Raw genomic sequence first — 17354 nt, forward strand, 5'->3', positions numbered from 1 at the left:
ATTTTCATCCTGCATCATCATTCATCGTTTTCACCAGAGCAATTGGGATTAGCGTACAGGACATTTAAAAAACTATTGTATCATCATTAGCATCCCCAATGTTTCTGAACCAATGTGGTGTGGTTGGGCAGCATGCCACCCCCATAAAGTCCTGCCTCCCTAGGCCCTGGCTTTGGTGGCCTCTCCACAAATCTGGGCCTGGCACGCACCATGGAGCAATCCTCCTCCGGCTTCTTCATTCGTCTTGCGGTTGTGCATGTGCATTAGAGGGAAAAGCCGAACTTTAACTAAAAAGTTGGCTTTTCCATTCTATTGTGCATGCATCTGCCCAGGGAAATTTGAAGAAAGAAGAAGCCGGAAGAGGAGCGATCTGTGTTGCTCGCTGGAATAACCCGGGCCGGTGCAGTTTTCTGATGATAGGAGCACCGACCTGGAAGGATAGCCCTTTGCCCCCCCCGTACCTCTCTTGTTCCTTTCCTAAAGTGTTTATGTTCCTGGTCACCGAGTTGCCACCAGAGAGCAAAAGACTGGTTAATCATGTGAGCTGCCAATCCTGTTCAAAGTGCAAAGTCTACATCTAAAAAAAGAGACTCCCCAGTTCTCCTTTAAACATATCCTTTTTTGCTAAGGTGATGGAGGTGGGTGAATACCCTTGTGTTCCTGGTGGCTACAGTGTGATGACTGAGAGTTGCCCTTGTGGTGCAGAAAGTACTCCTGTCTTTCTACAGTAACCCCCGAAGGCCTAGACCAATGCTGGGAATTAGGGGACAGGTGACCTTGTGGGGTTGAGGTGTCCTCCTGGTGATATTTTATGGATGTGGCCACTTAAGTGAAGAGCCTGGTCTGATTATCTGGCTCTGGCTAACAATACTAATATCCCCACTGTGGTTAACGGCTCAGACATAAAAAGTAGCAACATATTTAGAAAGCAGAAAATATGGATTTTTGTCCAGTCCCTGATGAGTCTATAAATAGAAAATGTCAGCTTGGGGTTGTTATCATGAAGTGGCCCCTGTGTTGGTTACAATGGAGAGAATGAGCACAATCAGTAAAGGGGAAAGTCCTTTAACTCAGCCCTGGTCCTAGATGCATAAAATGCCAATTATCTGGAATGTGGGAAGGTGACCTAGAAATTGACATTCTATCTATAGAAAGAACTGAAGCGGGAACTCAAGTTATATCATCAATGAAAGAGTGCCTACTTCTAAATGGAGCTATTTCTGTCCCCCCCCCCCATGCAGTAATAGAACAAATCAAAGTACAGTATATCCCCCAGTTTTGCACCCGGGAAATGAATGGTACTCGATGAATGGAGCACACGGTGCAGTTATTTGCTGAACAGATTTGGCACCATTGGTTTCAGCAATTGGGTTGTACTTAGCTGTGAGCAAAACTCTAGAAGGTTGGAGAAACCTATAACGTTCCACCAAATGTTCCACCTTGTGCCTTTTATAGAGAGTCACAATGAGCCCTGATGCATAATAAATAAAGCAACAGAATCAACGTAATGCCCGAGTTGTGCGGGCCAACCCGAAGCCCGTGGGTTAGGGTCAGGTGTAGGGATGTCGCGGACTGTTCGCCCGCGAACTAATTCGCGCGAACATCGACTGTTCGCGTCCGCCGAATGTTCGCGAACGTCGCGCGACGTTCGCCAATTTGGGTTCGCCTTAGCTGGCGCTTATTTTTGACCTCTCACCCCAGACCAGCAGATACATGGCAGCCAATCAGGAAGCTCTCCCTCCTGGACCACCCCCACACCCCTGGACCACTCCCCTTCCATATATAAACTGAAGCCCTGCAGCGTTTTTTCATTCTGCCTGTGTGTGCTTGGAAGAGCTAGTGTAGGGAGAGAGCTGTTTAGTGATTTGAGGGACAGTTGATAGTAACTTTGCTGGCTAGTAATCTACTTGATACTGCTCTGTATTGTAGGGACAGAACTCTGCAGGGATTTGAGGGACATTTTAGGTTAGGTAGCTTTGCTGGCTAGTAATCTACCTTCTACTACAGTGCTCTGTATGTAGCTGCTGTGGGCAGCTGTCCTGCTGCTGATCTCTCATCTGCTGACTGCTGCCTGTAACCCAATAGTCCTTGTAAGGACTGCTTTTATTTTCTTTTTTGTTTTTTTACTTTGCTACTATAAGAGCCCAGTGCTATTAGTCTAGCTGTGTTGGGGAGTGGGACTGGTGTGCTGCTCCTCCTAGTAGTTCACCACTACCAGCACCAACCAGAGTCAAAATTGTTACAAAGTATCTTATTTGCACCTGTTAGCTGTTCTGAGCTCTCTGCCAAAAGCTAATTAAGTTAGAAACTGGTTTTTTTCTGGCTGTTCAGTGCAGAGAAAAGAGGGACTGGTGTGCTGCTCCTCCTAGTAGTTCACCACACCAGCACCAACCAGAGTCAAAATTGTTACAAAGTATCTTATTTGCACCTGTTAGCTGTTCTGAGCTCTCTGCCAAAAGCTAATTAAGTTAGAAACTGTTTTTTTTCTGGCTGTTCAGTGCAGAGAAAAGAGGGACTGGTGTGCTGCTCCTCCTAGTAGTTCACCACCACCAGCACCAACCAGAGTCAAAATTGTTACAAAGTATCTTATTTGCACCTGTTAGCTGTTCTGAGCTCTCTGCCAAAAGCTAATTAAGTTAGAAACTGTTTTTTTTCTGGCTGTTCAGTTCAGAGAAAAGAGGGACTTTCCAGTACAAAAGAGGGACAGGGGGTTGAGTGGTCAAAAGAGGGACAGTTGGGAGGTATGCAAGTGCCACCTAGCTGTGTGAGCTTTTTCACATTCTGTCTAAATAACAATAATAATTCCGTGTCCGTAAACATCACCTGAGTGATGTTTTTACAGCAGCAATAATATATTCCGTACCCACTACTGTATACTTTGCCCTTGCAGGCATTGTTTGCCCAGTCTTTAACCAAGTGCCACCTAGCTGTGTGAGCTTTTTCACATTCCGTGTCCAGAAACATCACCTGAGTGACGTAGTGTGATTTCTGCCCTTTACAGCACAAAACGCAGCGCTGTGTCAACAATGTATTTTTCAGATACATTTTTGCCCTTGATCCCCCTCTGGCATGCCACTGTCCAGGTCATTGCACCCTTTAAACAACTTTAAAATCATTTTTCTAGCCAGAAATGTCTTTTCTAGCTTTTAAAATTCGCCTTCCCATTGAAGTCTATGGGGTTCGCGACGTTCGCGAACCGTTCGCATTTTTGACGCAAGTTCGCGAACATTTTTTCCGACGTTCGCTACATCCCTAGTCAGGTGTGGGTTTTCGGGGGTTGGGTGTGGGTCAGGTTCGGGCTCATCACTAGCCCGTGACTATTCGCCATGTGGGGATTAAGGAAAAGTTTTTATCTCAGGGTTAAAGGGGAAGTAAACTTTGCAATGTAGGCCCGCTGGCCCCACCAGAACTGCATGAGCACTACTGTCTGAAACAGAACTGCTGCCCATTGCTTGGTGTTATAGTGTAAAGCTGCACAGTGGGGTTGGCCAGTGCCATGTTTGGTGTCATCACTGAGATCGAGTATGCCCACTCTGCAAGCATGGGCTTCTATGGGGGGGTCCTTGCCTATCCCTGGACTTGTACTTCATAATATGATATTCCCTTACCATATGTATACATATACTGTTTTGTTATTTTTTTTATATGAACACATTTCTTAAAATTACCATGAAGGACCTGAAAGGATTTTAGAAAAGGCTTACATCTTGTCAGGTCAGCACCCCTTCAAATAATGGACCATCCCAATGTCTATTCTGCTGCTCAGAGCAACAGTCTGGATTTCCCTCTGAGAGAAGCTTCCTGCTCCTCAACTGTGTGTGGAATGAGAGAATCAGAGCAGAGAATCTCCTCCCGATGAAGCAGTTTATTTCCCAGGTCAGATGAGGTGTGTTAATCTGAGGGTAGGAATGTCACTGTATGTGTGTGTCTGTGTGTGTATATGTGTCTGTGTGTAAAATTAACTGTTAGTGTTAATGTGTGTAAGAAGGTCTGACAAACTGTGTGTGTGAGTTATAGAGACTGTGTAACTACATTCATTATTGAATCAGGTTGGCTGTGGGTTTTGCCTACAACATTCTCTCTTTGCCACAAATCACATTAACCCCTACAGTTCCTTGTCCTGCTGCTCTATTGTATCCCCAACCTATCCATGTCCTCACTCTATTCACTCCTCTTTTACCCTTTCCCTTCTCATTCTGCTGAGTTGCCCCCACACTCACCTCTCTGTCTCTAATAACCCTCTACCTCACTCACTATATATTTGTATAGACAAAAACCTTCTGACACTCTGGGAACAATGCAGCTTTCCCGTAGATTGAAATAGAATGTATAAACATAGATTCTAGGCTAGTGACATTTTGTTGTGCACAGACTTGACTTTATGTATAGTAGAACCCCCATTTTAACCCCATTTTACATTCTTCAGGGGACCAGAAAAATGTTGTTATGCATTATATGTTGGTGGGGCCAAAAAATGGTGTAAAGCATGGAAGAATTTAAAATCACCGTATGTATCCAGCTGTAACTAGGACCCTAGAGGGAATAACATTCTGCAAACTGCTGGCGAGTAATTGTGATAAGAAAGTAGAAAAGACCAAGTGCTGTCCTGGCAAACAAGGTGTTTGTGTAACTAACAGAATGGTAATGTGGAACAGTCACTAATATATTTATTGAAAAGCTGTTGTTAGGTGTGTGTGGAAACCAAAATAGGGGTACAAGTAATTTGTGTACAGAAATATGTTTTTTTCCTTGCCCCCCCCCCCGGGAAATTTTCTCTGGACGCCCATGTCTGCAAGGATCACCAACAATTCATTCAAAAACTTTTAATTGAATGGAGTAAGGAAATGTAGACTCTACACTGAGAAATGGATAAGGAGAACTAAAGTCCCTTTCTAATAAAAAACCCCTACCCCTCACCCTCCATAGTCCCCCCCTCCCTGTCCCCCCACCCGCACAGGAGTTAACACAAGTAAATACCCCTAAGCCGGTAATTACACCTTTTTGCAGAGTCAGAGCAGCAGAGTTCATGGGGGCCATCTTCATCTGATTCGGTAAACTCAGTAAGGAAGCCCCGTATTGACGCATGCGCAGTTGGAGCATTTTCCCGGCTCGCTACAACTGCGCATGCTCCGAAAGTGACGAAAATTACCAAAGTGCTGGAAGAAGACACGAAGTTTACAGAATCGCTGAAGATGGCCCCCGTGAGCTCTGCTGCGCTGACTTTGCAACAAGGGGTAATTACCAGCTTAGGGGTATTTACTTGTGTTAACTCCAGTGTGGGTGGGGGGAGTAGGGAGAGGGGACTATGGGGGGTAGGGGTTTTTATTAGAAAGGGGGTTTAGTTCTCCTTTAAAGAAGATTTATCAAATATTTTGGAAGGGGAAGATGGATGGAGACAGCTTAAAGGGTGTGTAAAGTCAAATGCATTTGCTACTGAAAGCGGCTCCTGTCTGTTCCTTTCCATATTATGGTTCTGACTCGAAACAATGTTGCTTAGGTTAACAGCAGAACATGCAAGGCTGCTTCTTGCACAGAGCAAACAGTCTTATGTGAGATGACACAAGGAAGAAATTCCCCATTTTGGCTAATTTTTAAATAGGGTTGCCACCCTATAGGCCTTCCTATATATATATATATTCCTATGATGTGAGTTGCCAGGATTCCCTGGTAAGGTAAGACTATGGGTCAGGTCTGGACTGAGAATTAAAATACGCCAGGGCATTTCAGTTACACACAGGCCCAATCAGCCCCCACCAACCCACTTAATACTGACTTTCTATGGGACCTTATAGCAGCCCCTCTGGCATTTGCCAGAACCCACAGATTACCAGTCCGGGCCTGCTGTGGGTTGAGCAATGCTGGGTGTTAGGTGACTGACAGGAGGCAATATCCTCTGGCCATTGAGTTTTGCAACCAGGCTGGATTTACACAAACCTTTTCATCAAAGAGAATTTGTTATAACTCTCTGTGTATCATTTGTATCTGTTAATTACCCACAGTGTAACCAGAGACGCAACTGCCAGATAGAGGCGCATGGGATACAAAGTATCAGATAACATCATGTACGTATGCAACATACATCTCCTGGACAAACACCCCATGGAAGCATTTCTTTTTTGGGTGGAGGGGATTATAGGTGCCAGGAATCGCCATCACCCCAAGCATAAATTACCATTCTATGGTATCTCCTTGTACAGGCTATGTGAAATGTAGGAGACTGGTCCTGCTGAATTGTGCTTAGTAAAGGAGATTTTTCTTTTCAGATTCAGTACTTGAATGCTAATAAAAAAAACTAAAGAAATTGCATAACAAATGAACAAAAACATTAAATATTATGCACAAATCACATAAAATTACTCTTTTTTTAAAGAAACTCTACACACAAATCACTAGCAATGCTGCTTCTTTTCCAACTCACAATGTTGCTTCTGTAATAAGCAGCACAGCCTGACTGAATGCCCATCAGAATACCAGAATGAATACACAAATCAAAGTTCTAAATCCAAGAAGACAAACGCTTGGGGTAGTCACCTTTGTAACCAAAGAAACATCAGCATTAGCAAGAGACTCACATAGGGTCAAACTGAATGCCCCTCTATAGACCCCACCACCTTGCTTCATCCATGTCTCTCCAAAAAACATATCTTTCCAAGTTCCACAAGTATCATATCCACCACCATTGGACAGGGTTGGACTTCACACATCAGAGAAACCTTGCACTGTGCATTCCAGGTGTAGAAGTGGACAACAGAGCTGACTAAGAAAAGAGTGACCAAATCATAACCCCTGTGTCACTTAAACACCCCATAAGCCCCTCTCTATATAACCAGAAATGCAAGGAATGCCCAAGGCAGCAGAGACTTGTTTGTAAACACTGAGGCACTGAAGCAAGATGTGGTCCATTGTTTCCCCTTCCCCAGAACACTCCTCACATGGACAACTGTGATCCTCAGTGCATCTGTACTACAATTTCCCATTAACATAGAGCTCCCATTGGAAGGAGTGCCAGACAATGTCTTTAATCTTCAGGGGCATTGACTGATCTCACACTTTGTGAGGTCAGTCCTTCAGGGCCAGCGATTCATGAAAGTAGGATCCCAAAGTTTTCTCATCGATCGCTCTTCTGGGAGAAGCCCTGAACTCTCAAACAGAGACATGCCACCGCCTCATCACCTTCAGACTCACTACAACATACGGCAGGAGAGGGCCATGTGGAGCATGCAGGCTCTTTACTGAGCCGCCTTTCATCCAGCAATTTCTTTTTTTCTCAAAACAACTAGAACAGCATGTACACAATGAAATCTCACTTCAATCTAACATGTAATTCTCTACTGCACCCACTTAAATCTGACTTCCGCCCCCAACACTCCACAGATATAGCCCTTACTGAAGTAGCTTGCTTACTGCTGCTAAATAAAAGGGTTCTACTCTCTTGTAATTCTGTTTGACCCACCTGCAGATGTGGTCATACTATCTTGCTCCATTTTCTCTTTTACCTGGGGATTCAGGAAACGGCTCTATCCAGGACAGTGATCCCAACCAGTAGTTCGTGAGCAACATGTTGCTACCCAACCCCTTGGATGTTGTTCTCAGTGGCCTCAAATCAGGTGCTTATTTTTGAATGGCAAGAATTGGTTGCATAAAAATAAGGTATACTGCCAAACAAATCCTCCTGTAGGCTGCCAGTCCACATAGGGGTACCAATAGCCAATCTCAGCACTTATTTGGCACCACCCAGGAACATTTTTCATGCTTGTGTTGCTCCCCAAATCTTTTACATCTGAATGTTGCTCACAGGTGAAAAAGGTCGGGGACCCCTGATCTAGGATCTCCCCTATTTTTCTAATCAATCCTTCTTTGTCTTCAGTGTAGCCTCTACATCCTCACCTCATCCACTTTCAGTTGTGGTACCTCAAGGCATTCTTGGACGCCTCTTATTTTTTTTTATTTTCAAGCCATGTATGGACTTTAGGAAAAACTTTGCTGTAGTTTTGATGAGTCAGACGAGTGGTGCTTCCTGTAGTCCTGAGATCTAACAAGGATTCTTCAGCCTAAAAGATCTCGCTGAAGGACTGAATGCAGGTGCCGATTCACGACTCCTTCCCCTCGAGGAGACATTTAAGGACACCCCCACCATACAGTGATCAGAGAAGTCATGGCTGTTACCACAGGAAGTGACACAATGAAGTCCTAAAAAAAAAACTACCTATCCTACTACTACATGCTCCTGTAAAAAACGTGAAAACCGAACGGCCTGACTAATCATGCGATTAGGGAAGAAGCATCATAATTAGCCGACCTGCAGCATCACCCCTATCCATAGGCCTAGCCATGTGTTAAAGTCATTGCCCAAAGCCCTGCCATCAGCTAAGCTGTAAAAAGAAAAAGATTGATCCAGCTAAACAAGTCCCTACTTGTCTTCAGGGTCAGAAAACCATACACATTAATAAGGCGAATATTTGTCCCAGCAGGAGGTCCAAGACAATAGATTTACCCATCTCTACCGTAAAGGAAGAGTAACATAAAAAATTAAAGTATTTTTAAGTAATACAAATATAATGCAGTGTTGCCCTGCACTGGCAAAACTGCTGTGTTTGCTTCAGACACACTACTATTGTTTATATAAATAGCATAGGGGCAGCCATTTAAAGGAGAAAAGGCTCAGGTTACACAGCAGATAGTAGATAAGCTCTGTAGAACATAATGTTATCTGTTATCCACTATGTAATCTGTACCATATAGCCTTTTTCAATTTCCGCCATTACTACAGCAGCTTGTTTATATGAACTATAGTAGTGTTTCTGAAGAAAACAGATTTTACTAGTTTTACTAGTGCAGGGCAATATAACATGATTTTTTCATTACTTTAAACTAACTTGGTGTTACAGTTCCTTTAATCACTTGTTTAACCATTGCATTTCTGGTCCTGAAAAGGACTGCCACTCCACTGTAAGTCTTGGTCACAAGAGACCAATAGGAGACCATTCCTCTTTGGCTGTAGGAAGGAGCTGTAGATTACATAATCTAGTCTTTCGGAAAAAAAAAAATCTCTGCTTTAATTTTAATTTTAAAGCAAAAAGAAGGAAGACTCCCTTAACCTGTCTTGACTTGCAACATTAATGGTCACAACATGTATTGGAGGGGGGAAAGGCATTTACAAAGTTATTAATACATGTAGGCTTCCATCCAGTGTCAGACTGGGATGTCAGGGGCCCACCAGGAAACCCTAGACCATGGGCCCACTTTTCAAACTATTATTCCTCCTCTCCTCACTCAACATCTTTATTCTCCTAGTCTTTTATCTCTACATACTATACTTAATTCTTCCATTATTAAGCCTCTTTGTTCCCATAAAGAATTAGGGAATGACCATGAAATAGGCCAAATGATTAGAAGCAAGAGGGCCCACTGACACCTGGGCCCACCAGGAGTTTTCCTGGTATACCGGTGGGCCATTCTGACACTGCTTCCATCCTCTTTTTGTCTTCCTAACATCATCAGAGTATTTCCTCTTTTCAGAGAGACCCGATGGGGGCTTCTCCTCTTCAACCGGATCGATTTCCTCAAACTCTGACACTGCTGACAGATGCCATCGTTTTTTATACATACTATAGGCACACTTAGGGGACTGTTCTTGCTGAATTGAGTTTAGTACAGAAGTGGATTAGTTGAGCATGTGCTCCATGCAGGTAGCAATGGCAATACCTCCCAACATTTTGGAAGTAAAAACAGGGACAAAAAAATGTTTTCGCACCTAGCGCAGCAATTTTTTTGACCACACCCCTTTCTGTGGTCACACCCCCTAATTACCATGTTTGTTTTACAAAATTTGGCAGGTTATGAAAGTTTGAAAATATTTCTCCTTATCTAAACTGTTTTTGTGTCTCAAAATTGTTACAAAGTATCTTATTTGCACGTGTTAGCTGTTCTGTGCTCTCTGCTAAAAGCCAATTAAGTGAGAAACTTTGTTTCTTTTTCTGGCTGTTCAGTGCAGAGAAAAGAAGGACTTTCCAGTACAAATGAGGGACTGCGGGTTGAGCTGTCAAAAGAGGGACTGTCCCTCCGAAAAAGGGACAGTTGGGAGGTATGCAGTGGCCTGTATAAGGGATACCGGGCTCATACAGATTTTGATAGAAACGCTAGACATTGCTGAACATGTCTTTACTTGTTGCTGTGAGAAGACTCAGATTTCAGGCAGATCGTTTGTCGGTCGCTGACTTTGCTTTATTAAGTTATAGAAAGAGTGAGGACCAATGAGGACCAATGAGAGACATATAGGGGATCATTCATCCAATAACCTGCTCATTTTCCCATTTGCTGTTGCCAGATGCAGATCCATGAACTCAACATTACATTTGGGGGTAGTCACAAAAGTGGTGCAAGAAATAGTTTGATGCAACAAAATGTTTTATGAATACAGTGTTAATTCCTGGATGCCAATGTATCGAATGTGTTCCAAATTTCTCCAGACTGGTGTGGCATTAAATTATTCCAGTTTTTTGTAAAAAACAAAACAAAACTATAATCGGAGCAAAGCCACTTGTGAATTTAGAGATGACTTTCTCCCCCTGTACTGCTGCCGGTGGCTGAAGGATTAACAAGTCCATGTGAGCCATGCGTGTGATGGGATCAGTGTCGGACTGGGACACCAGAGGCCCACCTAAAAACCTTTGAACAGGGGAATTAATCTTAATTAATCTTAGACAAAGGGCACACTCTTAGTACTATTATTCTTCCTCTCCTACTCTCAGTCTCTTTTCTTTATGTACTATAATCTATTATTCCATCTATTTAGCCACTTTGTTCTCATACAAATAGCGAATGACCATGAAATAGGCCAAATTTTTAGCAGCATAAAGGCCCACTGACACCTGGGCCCACCGGGACTTTTCCTGGTATTCCGTTGGGCCAGTCCGACACTGGATGGTATACACCGTGGTGCAATTACTGGCCCTGGGCGACACCACGCTGATCTTGTAAAACTTACATAACACCTTGGAACGTGACTCATGAATCTACTATGTCAAGAAAAATGATTTATTCTCCTTAATTCATTGGCGGTTCAACTGCAGCCTCGGGTTGTTGTTAGACTGCACTTCCCATCATGCTCCCACTGTGTACAGCTGTTGTTGAACTATTACCCTCAGTTGTGGAGTGGGGGGTGCTTTTGGGCACATTGCACTTCCTACCTCAGTAACATGTCTAGTCAAATCCACTCTATAAGCATCATCCTTCAACCTTAATTCCTGCTGCTTCCAACTCAATTCTGCTTCATGACACTTGTACATGCCAAATTGCTGAATTTTGAAACCACCAAGTGCTACTTGCTCCCTCAATCTAATAGTTCCCTTGGTACAACAGACTGCCCCTATGTTCAGTCTGCGACTCACAACAGGTGTGGGTTGTTTACAGCAGGAGGATACAGAATGGCAAAGTGAATAGGTGACAGAGATAGTGTATAAATGACAGAGAGGTTGTTTAATTGACAGAGAGTATATAGGTGACAGAGAGTATATAAGTGACAGAGAAAGTGTACAGGTGACAGAGAGTGTATAAGTGACAGAGAGGGTGTTTAATAAGTGTCAGAAAGAGTGTATAGGTGACAGAGAGGGTTTTAAGTGATAGAGAGTGTAGATAGGTGACAGAGAGAGTATATAAATGACAGCGAGCATCAGTGTCGGACACTAGGGGCCCACCATAAAACCTTATACCAGGGGCCCACTCTCAGTACTAATATTCTTCATCTCCTCAATCAACCTCTATTCTCTTAGTTTGTTTTATTTACTTACTATAATCTATTATTCCATATATTTAGCCTCTTTGTTCTCATAGAATAGGGAATGGCTATGAAATAGGCCAAAAGTTTAGCAGCATGAAGGCCCACTGATACCTAGGCCCACCGGGAGTTTTCCTGGTATCCTGGTGGGCCAGTCCGACACTGGCGAGGATGCTTAGGTGACAGAGAGGGTGTATTAGTGACAGAGGGATTATATAGTTGACAGAGAGAGTATATAAGTGACAGAGAGAGTGTATCAGTGACAGAGAGAGTGTATAGTTGACATAGAGGGGTTTTAAGTTATATAGGTGACAGAGTGTAGAAGTGGCAGAGAGGGCGTATGAGTGAGAGGGTGTGAGGGGGGGGTAACTGGGGGAAGGGGGGGGCTTGGACAGTTGGGAGGGTCTGTTGTATATCTCTTGTCTCCAGCTCCCTGCTTAACGACTACAAAAGTAATTATGTGTTGGCAAGCTGGGGTGGAGGGATGTACAAGCGCTCCTGCACCACATGTGGAGGGCTACCAAAAATACAAACACTTTGCATATCTCCCCCAGCTCCACTCATTCTTCCAACTCCCAGGAACCTTGACACAAAAAAACTTCAGAGGACCTTACTTAAACATGCATACCCTGGTTGGCTGACCAGTGGCCGCTAACAACTTGGTCTAGTTGTAGTTACATACAATTACTATAACAAGTTCAGCCCTTCAGAAATGTAACACGGGGCTGTAACTCTTTTCTTTCCCCACCAATTAATCACTTATTTCCTCCTTTTCTGGTAGGAAATCCCATAATCTCATTGTCTTTACATCCGATGGGCCCCAAGGGGAAGCAGGCCTGGGTGCAATTGCACCTCTACTCGCCCGGTAGTTACACCACTGTGATAGCCTCTTCTCAACTACACAAACAAATCACCTTTAATATGGATTTTGTACAGTATATACATGTAGAAGTAAAGCATACCAAGGCATTTCTTGCACAGTGGATTATTCAGCCGTTTCAATGAATTAGAGCTGTGTCAGGCAGGAGCAGGAAGGAAGTGGATACCTGAGGCAGGGTTATAGGAATATGATATATAAGTGGATATAAGAGAATGGAGATGACACTGTTACATAATAACAATAGGTCTTTTAAGGTGCATTTTTGTGATACTTCTATTTTGAGCTCAGGGTGCCGTACAGATCCAGATACTGTATCTCGGTCTGTCAATGCAAGTCAAAAAATTTGTCAGCCATAAAGGTTTACGAGTTGGAATGCACGGGGATAACTGTGAGTGCGTTATACTGGAATATTGCCCTCAGCAACAAGAATTCTATTTAACATTCCTGTAACAGCACAACGCAAGGCTCTTAAAGTGCCACTACACACTTAGCTTCATCACCATCCACATAACAGACCTGGAGTCTTTGTACTTTAACTTGCAAGATTACTCTCAATGGGGAACTCTATCGCCCCCCAATTCTTTTTGCATAAGGAAAGGTAGGTGTAAATGTACTTGTTATTAAAAGCGGTGTATGTTTGTACCTTTCTGTTCTCTGGTTCTGAATCTTTTAACAATGGAGCAGACTGTAGCCTACTGTAAAGGACATTTACAAATAAACTGAAATCCACAATTGTATTGAGCTTACTTTGCCCTTTAAAAGTGACAAATGTACCATGTTGTTTTTATTTTTAAGGTGCAGCACCAACTCACTAGATGAGGCCAGGGCCAATTTCTCTAATGACAGGGCCCCATACTACTAAGTTAGCAGGGCTGACCCTCACAGTGGGTCCCAATTATCACTTAGATGTCCAGGGTGGAGGGCCCTGACAACAAAAAAAAATATGACATGTCCTATTATGACAAAACCACTCCCATGACTTGCCCAAACCCCACTCCCTCCCTTTATGGCCCTTCATTCCCAACCCACGAATCCCACCTTTGCATCTTTTGGGTCTTCCCTTTGCTATGGAGCTCCTGATTGAGTACCCACTGTATTCCCCTGAGGGTTCCCCTGAATGAGAGCAATTCCCACATGTTGTGTCAGTCATGGTGCTGTGCCGCTCTCTCTGCAGCCAACGCAAATGTTTATCCAGCACTACAGAGGAGTCAATTGTTAGAAATGTTAATAATAAAACTTGCCAAACTGCCCTCTCACCATTGTAAATAAGGGCAAATTGTTTCAGAATTGATTTCTCTGTCTGCATTGCTTTTCTTGTTATGCAATCCATATGGCAGGGCATGTGAGATTTTTCCTTACTGTGTCTGTTATGTCAATAGACCAACAGTGGTGTCACAATCTTAGAATCTCATGCCAGTTTTAACTGTTGTTTTGCAAGAAGTTCCCATTATTATCCTGTATTTATTTAGCGCCAACATGTATAGCTGGGCCAAACTGGCCAGGGACCTTTCCATCCCCCAAACGCACAAGCGCGTACATGCATGAACGTGAGAATGCGCACACTCACTGACAACTGGGGACAGGGAGGGCTGGGGGAAAGCTGTTTAACAGTAGCCAGTCGGAGAGGTGGGGGAGAAGGGCACGGACTATAGGTAGATGACAGAAAAGGTATGTACCTATTGCCCCCCATCGATTAGGGTAAGGTCACACTGGGCGTTTCGCGGAGATTTAGTCGCCTGGCAACTAATTGCCTTTTCTTTGAGGCGACCTATCTCCCCAAACACCTTCCCTCACTCTTGCGCTGGCTAAAATGAAAAATTGGCAGCGCTGAACACATGCGGCAATTCGTTTTCCGAAGTCGCCCGAAGTTGCCTCGCGAGGAATTTCCAAGTAGATGTGACTTGTTTCACCTTCTGTTAATCTGGCCACAAGTGCTCAGTGCCTATATATCCCCCTGCTCTGAATTTACTCTTTGCCTCTTATAGGTCAAGCATAACTTGTCCTAAGTGCTTTAAACCATGTCCCCCATATTCCTGGTGTTGACCCTGGCTTTATTTATATTATTTTAATTTTTCAGATACTCCCCAAGAGTTTGCCTTGCATGACAAAGATGGCAAAAATAGGAAAAGATGCAGACAGTAGGGAGAGATAAAAAAAAGACTGCTAAGATGAAGACACTAGAGAAAGATGGAAACACTAGAGCAAGATGTAAAAATTACGCTACATTGAGGAAAGGAAGGCAAGATGACGACAACAGAGCAAGATGGAGAGAGTAGGACAAGATGGAGACATAAAGAGGATCACCGTACCAGAGGCCACCCCTTCAGAAGAGAAGGAAAATAAGTTTCATTTAAAGCAACGTTGGGGGTTCTTTACAGTCAGGACAGTGAGGTTGTGGAATGCACTGCCGGGTGATGTTGTGATTCAGTTAATGCCTTTAAGAATGGCTTGGAGTTATTTCTTGGACAGACATAATATCAAAGGCTATTGTGATACTAAACTCTATAGTTAATATAGATATGGGTGTATAGAATTTATGTGAAAGTAGGGAGGGGTGTGTGTATGGATGCTGGGTTTTCATTTGGAGGGATTGTTCTTGATGGAATTTGTCTTTTTTCAACCCGATTTAACTATGTAACTATGTAAGTAGATCCAGAAGGAGAGGGTGGGGCAAAATGGGTAGAGTAGGATGAAATGGAGATGAGATGGAGAGAGTAGGGTAAGATTGAGACATTAAGGAAAGATGGAGACAGTAGGATGAAATGAAGACAGTAGGACGAGATGGAGACAGAAGGGCAATGTTCCCTCTAATCCGTGTGCTTGTGCGCCCACACAAATTTTGTGTGAAAAGACAAAATGTTACATTTATTCTGATATGAGCACACAGTTTATAAAAATGCACACGCAAGTTTAAAATGTGCCCGCAAAATAATTTTTTTGCGCTCATAGCTGCAAAAGAATTAGAGTGAGCAATGTAAGATGTCAAGATAAAAACAGTTGAACAAGATGAAGACATCAAGGGGCAAATTCACTAAGCAGCGAAAATGCGCTAGCGACGCCTTCACCAGGCAAATTTTCGCCAGGGCGCCGCTAATTCACTAAAATCCGAAGTTGCGCTCAGGGAGGTGAACGATAGCGAATTTCCGCAAGTGTTAATTCGTCAAGCAAATCGAAGTTACGCTAGCGATGCCTAATTTGCATACGGCGCCAAGTTAAAGTTGAATGGACGTATATGTAGCAGCAAATACATTACACTACACAAGCCTGGGAAACCTTCATAAAATAAAATAGAGTTGTTATTTTGCCCTATACATGTGCCCACTGTATAGTTTAGGTGCCATATGTTAGGAAATGTAGGGGGGAAGGAGGGTACCCCCAAAAAAATGTACAATCTTTTTCAGCCTATCACCCTTAAAAAAGGAAAAAACGCCAGCGTTTTTTGGGACTGAGGTGGCGAAGGCGAGTCTGGTGCAAGAGGTAACGTTCAGTAAAATGCGCAAGTTAGTGAATTAGCGTAGTTACGTCCCATTCGCCATAGCGCAACTTCGCCTGGCTTAAGGGTGCAAAGTAGCGCTAGAGTAGGTCCACTTCACTAGCGAATTTACACCAGCGCCCGTTAGTGAATTGGCGAAGTTACGAAATGACGTCACACTGGCGAATTTGCGCCAGCATTAGTCACTTCGCCCTTTAGTGAATCTGCCCCCAAGACACCATAGACACAGGAGGGAAAGTTTGAGACAGGAGGGAAAGATGTAGAAATTAGGATGAGATTGGAATAGGATGGCAAGATGGAGGCAGTAGGATAAAATGGATGTTCAAGGGCAAGGTAGACACAGTAGTGCATGATGGAGAGATTAGGGCTAGACAGACAGTAAGATGAGATGGAAACATTACGGTGAAATGGAGACAGTATGGCATGATGGAGACAGTGGGGTGAAATGGAGACAGTAGGGCATGATGGAGACAGTGGGGTGAAATGGAGACAATAGGACAAGATGGAGACAGTAGGGAAACATGAAAACAGAAGGATGAGGTGGAAACAGTAGGATAAGATGGAGATAGTAGATGATGATGGAAACAGTAAAGGAATCACACCAAGGAACGTACAGGAGTAGCTCTGGGGCTCTGTCATATTTTTGTATTTGAATTTGGAGCCAAAACTGGATGTGCTGTACACTGTCACACTGACATCACAGCAATGCAGCACACTTAGTCCATGTGCACCGCTATCTTTGACACACGCCATCAAGCACTCTTCACAGAACCCCCATCCCAATGTGGGGCCACTTAACCACCAAGACAAGGCTTAAAAGGAAACTATTTGTGGAATTGTCGTAAAAGTCGGGGAGCACGAATATCGGAAAGGTTTAATCCAAGAGCATTCCTCTGGTCCAAAACCTTTCCATTGGATCAGGTGGCAAGCCCCTGGAAATTCTAGAGTCCAAAATGTCCTTGATCTCATATTCTTGTTGACTATCTACAATTACAGGAGCAGTTTTTTCAGAGATAAATGGAATACATTGGGAATATGTATCTAGGGTTGCCACTGTTATTTATAGGGAAAACCCATAAAAATATAGGCAGACCGGTATTTTTTTCCAGAAAAGGTGGCAACCCTATATGCATCTCAGGTGGAAGTTGACAGCCACAGGGTTAATAATTTCCAGAATGTAGAAAGGACCAACAAATTACTGGCCC

This window comes from Xenopus laevis, chromosome 9_10S (assembly GCF_017654675.1).
Source record: "Xenopus laevis strain J_2021 chromosome 9_10S, Xenopus_laevis_v10.1, whole genome shotgun sequence".
NCBI lineage: Eukaryota > Metazoa > Chordata > Amphibia > Anura > Pipidae > Xenopus > Xenopus laevis.